Raw genomic sequence first — 9,463 nt, forward strand, 5'->3', positions numbered from 1 at the left:
TCGCACGCAGTACTATTCAGGCATTGTGACAAACTGTCAGCTGGTTTGAGGTAGTCGGCAGTAAACGCTGGACTTAGGTTTCTTGATTGTTGGCACTGTTTATCAGCCTGACTTGCAATTTCAATGGAACTGATATTCCTTGGAGAGTTCGAACCCGCTTCAAATTATAGGATGTTAGCATCAAGCCATTTGGTTCACACGTGGTGTGCTTTTGTGGCGCAAAATTATGTGTAGAAATATATGTCAACTATTACAAGTTTCATGAACCATAATGATTTTGCAAATGCTTGCCAGTGTAGAAGATCTCCAAGGAGGGTTGCGTTTCAGAGGATATAAGGTGAGTTCTGATAAAAAGCATGCGCTTTTCCTGAGTGGCTGACCACTATTTTGGTTGAGATGAAACACAACAATGTAGTTCAGAATAGTTGGGTTCTAACATATATGTGTTATTCCCCAGTGGCATGCTGAATGTGGAATCGTATATAATTGTCATCTTGAGCAATAAACAGGAAGTCCAGATGTTCAAACCTCAATCAATATGTGATATAGGTTGTCTTCCTACGCTCACCACTCACACTCATGTTTCCATTTTTATACTGGATTAGCTATTCTACTAAGACAACCTATAACATGCTAACTCGGACTTTTACACTGGGATTGTGTGGCTGGCATCGGATGGACAAAAAAAGAAAAGAAAGAAAAAATTAGACAATAAAAGATATAGTCATTACAATTATTAACACTTCACCCTCTATATGCATATTCCCTTCTAATAAACCGCTTTCCTTGTACCAGCCTTGACTTCCCTTCCTTCATGTGAGCTTACTCCAACCTGTTAAACATCTCAACTCATCGTTCCTTATTACCACATTCTCTTATATGGAACCTCTGACTCCATTTCACTCTAACAAGAGATATTATGAATTTAATCTAATTTATCATACCCCTATCTGTTCTACTACACAGTATTAAGCAACATTTGCCGTTCACATCCGAGTGGCTTGCTGCTCTTCTGTTTCTCTTTCTTCTTTTCTTCAGAATCTTGCTCTGAGGGCACAGCTATGTAACTTCCGACGTCTAGAACAAACTTGACGTACGCGTCTCCTCAAGGTCGTGGTTTACAGCAAGCGCTATACGAGTCTACTTTATAACAACTATAAACTTAATAATTTGGGAAGCATGCTGTGCGCATGTAATTTATGGATCATGCCTTATAATTCAGCCTGTGAATTGGTAGGATGTAAGCTGAGCTATGACAGGTAATTGAGCAGGCCACTGCTAGCATCTGATATCGTGTAAGTCTGCCGTTATACGCGTTGCACATGTAACAAATATGAATAAAATAGTTGATCGACTCGACTTGTCGTGGCCTTCAGTCTGCATGATGGTGGTGGTTCTCGCGAACTGCTTAGGTTCCGTCATAAGAGGAAGAAATCATTGTAGTTTGTTGGAGTTAGATGTTACGAGCAGGCAAATAAAAGCAGCTGACAAGAAGAAGCACGTGGGTTTGTGCAGTGGCTCAACATAATCTGTATAAATTTGTTTGTTTTGTTTTCGTTTCTCCTCTTGATTAACTTAGATCCCTCCGGCTTTCCTTTTGAGCCACCTCTCTGGCTTGTTTGCTTTTTCTAGGTTTTTGGGTAATTAGACATACATTATTACCAAAAATCCCAGAAGTTGACCTGGTCTCTTATTGTTTCATCACATTTGAATCAGTTGTGCCTATGTGATCAAGTATCGAATGTTTGGGGGTTATCTTGTTAGTCTGAAGGTTGACAGCCGAATGACAAATAACACTCCAAAATAAATAGTATTAAAAACACTCAAGTAGAGTAACGATCACAACGGTTCTAATGATTACTATAAACCAAGAGGTCAGTTAGGTCTTACTTGTAATAGTTTACATATATGCATGCTCTTACACGTGTACACGAGTCCGCATACATGTAATCCGTGTGACAGAATTTCCGTTTCCTCATGAACAACAGTTTTATATATGACTAACAGCATACACGTATAGTTAATTCGTCATTTTTCTTGATTTAAAAATGTTGAATCATCGTGATGTCTAGAGAATATGGAACGTTTGCGCTACACTAATGAATTTACGAAAGAAACAATACTAAAAAATGGCAATCATAATTGCAAGCAATAGAAGCGAAATTTCATCTGTGTATCCAAACATTGTATTTCACTGAAAAATTTCAAGAGTTCTAAATGATGTCAAACACTTCGTTTTCGTTGATTCTCCTCTATTCATGCTTTCCTCAGTCCATTATTCATCATTATATTGAGTGATTTACATTAATCTATTTAAAGCACTAGAGTGTCAGTCGATCTACTATAAGGAAACAACTTAAAAAACCCATACTGCTATGACTGAAATCCCAATATACGGTTTGAACGCAGTACTAACGAAACGAAATTTATTTGATTATACCAGACTACGTTCTTCTGTATAGCGTACGAAGCGTTTCTGAGTTATCCGTATTCAATTATATGAGAACACACATTCACTCTGTACAATTTAGACGATTCTAATTTAATAAGGCGTATAAATCGGATTAAAATTATAAAATTCCTTAAACGGTACAGCCTATTCTATACAGTCAAGGGTTTCTCTAGCAATGACTATGGTGGCAAATAACTAAGGGAATAGTTGATAAGCAAGCATTCGGTGCCTCTGAATTATTAAAATATTATCAACAAGATCGGATCAGATAACTATCTACAAAGATTCCGGCAACCTATCCAAGCAGATGGTAAAATGTTCTTCGTGTCTGCAGGTACCTCTCGTTTTATGGATAGGAGAAAGCAGACTGGTTTTAGTAGGTCTTTATTTAGGCGGCGGAACAGTCACGGTAGAGCGAGAGATTACCTGTTCAAGCACACAAAGCTTTTCGAAATGCGATATATGTTAGTACGAAATATGCCGATACGAAATTGGTAAGTGAATGGATACTTGAGCTCTGTTATTTTAACCTATACTTGTGTGAGGTCAAATCTTTACTCATAAAGCTAAGTTGTTACATTAGCTTCCTCCTATAATTGACTTTCGTGGGAACGTCGGATCTATCAACCTATTTATAAAGAACATCTCCGTTCCGTTTTTTCAGTCCAAGGAGAAATCACTAGCTCATTCAGTGTCTGATTTTAAATCAATGATGAACAACTTCGTCAACATTCGATGGTACTCCATGGATGTCTCATCCCTTGCTATCTTGTTATTTAATTATCTCATAGCATTTAATTTCTTCCACAACCATGGCTGATGATTTTTTGCATGTTCTCTGTATGGTGATCAGGGCTTGTAAGTGAAAAGAGAGTTGGGAAATGAAAAAAAATATCTAAGGAAGTGCTGTTAGAGAGCTGCCGAACACCATGTTGATGAGGTACGATTTTTCCACGCTCTGTCCGGATATCAGGTGTTTACTCACCTGCCTCATACGTCGCCCTTAAGAAAAAAATAAAGAAAAAACAATGGTGGAAATCATTCAAGCCTGAAGAACTGCTCCACTGCTTGTATAAAATAATAGGGTACAAAAAGGAACTACACAAATATAACTAATAATTGTTTGTTTCCACGTAAGCGTTTGGTCTCCAGAGTGGATTGTTAATCCAGGAGGAAATAAACACAATTTGGACATCATGCGTACGAAAAGGTATGAAAAGAAAAAGATTACTCTCTTAAGATGCATATATGTCTGAATTAACCAGAAGTCAAACTCCCCAATGAACTCGATCAAATATATGACATTGAGTCTATGATAACCACTTTTTATAGCCGGATTCGTAGCCGCCGGTGCATAAGAGTACTCTCCGACCCGGAAATGTAGAATAGACGGTTAAGAAGAAAGAAATTACAAAGAGTACGATAATTCACTTTAAAAGCAGTGATGAAAATCAGTCAGACCTGAAGAACTGCTTCACTGCTGTTACAAAATAACAAGGCACAAAAAGAAAATACACAGATATAATTGATAAATGTTCGGCTTCTGGAACGGATTAGCAATCAGGATCGCTTTTTGCATTCGTCATAATTGCGAGGGTTTATTGCGTGAGGTTATAGTATGTGTTTACAGGAAATTTGTTCGATGTTTCCATCCATGCTTCTCAATGTCTACTAATAGTGGCAAAATCCAGGTAAACGGTAAATTTGGCGGGTGAAGTTTGTTCACAGCACTCACGTCAGCCGAAGATTCTTCGTTTCTTTGTGACTTACTTTTTTAATATGTTTTCACTTATACTACTCAGTGGTTGTTTACGTTAAAGAGCTTATGTAGTTAGTCTTTTAAAAAATGAATATGACGCTCGTATATCAAAACAAAAGATCTGAGGAAGTGTGGATAGCATAATATTTTAGACTATCACTCTTTTCGTAGTGTATTTGTTAATTAAATAAAATAGGTGAAACGAGACGTAAAAACGTTTTTAATTCAATAAACACAAGATCTTAGTAGATACATGTTTACACTTTAGGCTGCAGCTAAAACTGTAGATATTCTTGATTGAATAATCGGCTGTGCCCATCTAACCTTCTTATACACTAAAACAAAATTCTCGTTCTTGCTTGTCAGGCGAACTTTCTAACAACACATATGGTGGTTCATGATCTAGATAAACCGGTTTTAGACTATCAATACTTACGGAGTCGATGGTTCCTTGTTGTTCTATGACGAAATATTTAGATTTTATTGAAACGACTTTGAAAAGACCTTCAGATGGAGGGCTAAGCAGTGCTTTTAATTTGTCACAACTTATCCAAACATGTGTGCAATTGCTTAGATCCTTAGGTACGTATGTCGCTCGCGATTGTCAAACAATATTAATTGGTTTGAGTTTGGATATACATGCCCGTAGTCGGTCCACGTAGCTTTCTAAATCAAGCTTTTACTGTTAGTATGAAAGTTAACAAACTCACACGGTAGTCTTGCTGCTAAACAATGTGAGCCAGTTTTGACAGCCGTTCGTATTCGTTGACGGTGAAAACGTTCTACCATTCGAGTAGCCTGAGAGTGATATGAAGTGACACATATTTGTTTGGAGTCTGGACGTTTAGCTAGGTTGTTGGGTAGTTCAGAACCAAATTTCGCTCCTATATTCGTCACCCGATTCAGTATGATGACCTTGGCCACTGTTTTGGCTATATGTCCGTTATCGGTATGGTTATCGGGAATCTCTTGAGTCAATCTATACATGTAAACAGGTAACTAGAACCATTCGAACGCGTCGAAGAGCCTATTAAGTCGATATTCACATGGGCGAAACGCGAATTTGGTTGTGAGTAAACGCCGATGGGTAAATTTGTGTGACGATTGACTCTGAACTATTGACACATCAAACACCCTTCAACCCATTTGTATAAATCCCTTTGTAAATTTGGCCATTGATTGGTTTAGTCGAAGATTTGTACCGGGATGAGACAAGGAATGAAGATCTGTACATACATTTGGAGACGAAATGTTGCGGGATTATCTTGGTCATGTCACGGAAGATCAAAATGCGGTCAGTAGACGATGGTCACTGTTTTAGTATGAGACTAGGGTTATTTGCTGTAAGTAGGTTTCGTAATTCTTGATCATCTTTTTGTTTGTCTCTCAACATCTCAAAATTTACTGTAAACTGATGTATCACGTTAATTTCTAGTCGAAATAATGCACCTGCCGTCCGGTTTTCCTGACCTTAACATGTCGGATATCACTTGCAAACTATGATATATAGTCAAGGTGTCGGACTTTTCAAAGCGAGTATTTATCTGCTCTCGATTCTAGTGCATTGGACAGTGGTTTGTGATCCGTAAAATCTACGAATTCCCTGCCTCCTAACGTGTGTCGGAAATGCGTAATGTTTAGGTAGATTGCAAGAAGTTCTGCTGGAGCGAGTCTTTTTGGAAAGAAAGCAATTGGTTTACCGGCATTTTTAATCACTTGGTTAAGGGTACCGCCTACTACCTTGTCCGAAACATTCACCATCAATGCAAATCGGGAAAGAGAATTTGGATACGTTTTTACCTGTTTAATAGCCTCAACAACCTCGGAAGTCAGCTTGGATTCTTTAGGTTTTCTTTTAAAGGAATCTGTCAATTGTTACATTAGTTGTGTACAACCGTGTATGAATCTTCGATAAAAGTTAATTAAACATAGAATACTTCTAAAATGTGTTAGAGAACTAGGCACAGGGTGATGTCCGATGGTGTTTACGTCTTCTTTGATCGGTGTAACCCCTTCGAGGTTTATTTTGTGCCCGAGAAATTCTCGAGTTGGAACAACGAAAGCACATTTTGATGTATATCCATTCCATTTCCATCCAGCCGTTTTAACACTACTGTCACGTGGTGTTCGTGTGATTGTAAATCGGGACTATCGATTAATAAATCGTCTATAAACCCCCGTACAAATAGCATATGCAGAAGCGGGTCATCCAAGTATATTTGAAATGTTTTTGCCGCGTTCATCAGTTCGAATGGTACGCGTACAAAGTCGAGCAACCCAAAGGGTGAAGTAATAGATTTCTTTGGGATATCTTCATCAGCTACTGAGATATTGCGATATGCCCTACCGAAGTCAGTTTTAGTAAATATGGTTATACCCTGTAAACATTTTTTTAAAATTTTGGATATGAGGTATTGGGTACCTATCTGGTACGGTTTGACGTTGGAGGGACCTGTGATTTATGCACAGTCGTCAAATGCCTTCATTTTTGTATGGGACCACATGCAAAGGAGATGCCCATTGAATGTCAAAGGGTCATATAATACCCAGTTGTAGCATCGAGTTGAATTCAGTTCTAGTGATTTTAAGCTTATCTGATGCTAGTCTTTTGGGTCTACCAAACACAGGTGTACTCTCGGTTTTGGTCGTACGACTTTTAGTTTGTCTTTGGATGGCTGTTGGCCTGGTCCAGTTGAGTTTGGAAATTCCGCCAGTATATTTTGGAATCTCTCTGTTGTTACTGGAGGAGTTTGGATCAAGTCGAGATATGTGATGTGAATTTCTTCGCCTTTCGTGTAATTCGAGGTTTCTTTCAATGTTAAGCTTCGTTTCTTAAATTCAACTAGAAATTCGTATCTCTCTAGAAAGTCCATCCTCACTACTGCCAGATCTAAATCGCCTAAAGTTAAATCCTAGGGAAATTGCCTCCTGAACCACGAATCTAATGTTATAGTCTTCTGCTTAAATGTCGCGATTTTAGTTTTATTGGCAGCTTGAAGCGTAACTGGGGATGTTTCTCGACCCAGCTCAGTTTTATTTTGCGGGATGATACTAAGAGCAGCGCCAGTATCCACCAAGAAATTCAAGCCAGAGTTTCTGTCTCTAACATAAACCAAGCGACTGTTTAGGCGCCCCTTACAGTCGTCGCTACCTGAGGAGGAGTTACTCGTTCCCCACTTACTTGGAATTTTGCTTCGGTGAAGTGAATGGTTGCATGCGCTTGGTTGAGTTGACACCGAGAGTATAGTGGTAACAACAGAACCGCCCAGATTGAGAAAACATTTGTGACCTGTTTTGTTACTTGAGTCTTGGTCGTTGTGGCGATCTGCTCCTGTTTCCATGACTCAGTTGCATTCTAACGACAGTTCGAATGAAACTTTAAGCACTCGCAATGAGTCATTCTCTGACTGAGTCTTTTGCTGGTTCTTCCTTTGTGCATGATTTATGGTGTGTGAACTAGTTGGTAAACTTCTTCTTATTATTCTGTCTGCTATAGACGCTGAGATAAAGAAGTTTTATGCGTCATTGTTGGAGCTTGTATCCATCTTTGTTTTCAGACTGCTCCGTCCACTGTGTTGTCATTCACTAAGACTTGGGGGTGACGTAAATACTGTGACGACGACCTATCACTTAGAGTTTCTCCTCTTAAAACCTTTATACTCTCTGGTTGTTTGATAATGATAGACTGTTTATTATCTCTCGTCTTAAGACGGTGTATGGTTGTGGTGGTGTTTGACTTAAAATCAAGTCACGGACATTTCTGGTGACTGAAGGAATGGGGATGGAAGATAAGTTCTTATAACGAATACTTTCAGATGTGATATTTTGTCTCGTGAAATGATGCCCAAGTTGAGCAAACCATAACTGGAGGTCACTACTCTCGTAGTCATAACAGCATCCATGTCCACTAGTGACAAATCCTCGACGTTTCGCGTTTGTATTGAGTATGACATAAGGTATATGACCAATATAGTAATATAATAAGAACGGGGCAAAATAATGTCTACAATACGAATACCCTAAGATAAAAAATTATGTATAAACGCATATACTAAACTTCGGTTAAGAATAATCGGAAGGCCTACTTTTACGACTAAGTAACAAAATAATAGTAACATTTAAATGAAACTAAGACAGGTTCGGGGGTATAGTGGTAAACTAGCAGCTCTCACGATAAGACAATTAAAACAAGGGATTAAGGTTACATACTCTCTTATTTAAGGCAGGCGTTATATGCCACGCTTTCCTCGGTTAGATGACAGAAGTTATTCTACTTTTACTTGACTACGTTCGGCTAGCTTCATTTGATTTACGTCACGGTTTAGAAAATAAATGTTGTAATAATTCGATCAATGAATTTCAGTGATCTTAAATTTTTGATAAGTGGTAAAGACAAAGATACTGCAACATCAGGTTATCTGATTTCAGCCAGGCTGAAAAACCTATGATTGTATCTTATGCAAAAAATAATAGTGTCATTAGCTACAGATACCTCGAATCATAAGTGATTTGATCTTTCTCGAACGTGCTATTCTACACTCAAATTTTTACCGGCATGGAAGTTACGTATCTTATAAAAAGACATATTCAACGTTATATCCGGGATCTGTGAGTGCTATTGTTCTAAAACTCAGTTGCTGTGTGATCCACCTACGCTTGGGCATTTATCGTTGGCTTCCTTCCGAGTAAGGAAGGGAACGGATAATATCTTGTTTTTTGTGATTCTAATCGAATAGACTCTACACCCTGAGTCTTAAAAGGATGACGAAAGTTTCGAAGGAAATATTTTGCGACCACTTACCACGATTAATAACCACTACACGATTCACTAGTAATTAAAAAGCCACTCTTCACTTGGAAACATTTTTGTGTTGATCGGAAAGTGATAACCAAACAAGATGGGAACAAGCTTTTAAAAAATTACTTCTGTTCACAGTGTTCATAGAGAAGTGAATGCTCATAGGAGACACTTTTTCATCACAAGTTGTTTAAGGCCAGATAGTTGTCGCGTCGGAAGTATGTTTACACACCATATGGAGGTAGGAGAGCTTTTGACCATTAGATGTTCTTATCCTTCATTTTCTGTACAATCTTATTATTTTGGGTCTGAATGTAGTATTTATTTCGACTTGTGTGTATTCTGATTGTGACAGCATCCAAGTATTTACTCACCCAGTCTTTGATATCATAACCAGACGTATGCATGGGATGTCTGTCAAATATCCTGAGAAAAGTCATGTTTGTCCCTCAGG

Source organism: Schistosoma haematobium, chromosome 1 (genome assembly GCF_000699445.3).
Source record: "Schistosoma haematobium chromosome 1, whole genome shotgun sequence".
NCBI lineage: Eukaryota > Metazoa > Platyhelminthes > Trematoda > Strigeidida > Schistosomatidae > Schistosoma > Schistosoma haematobium.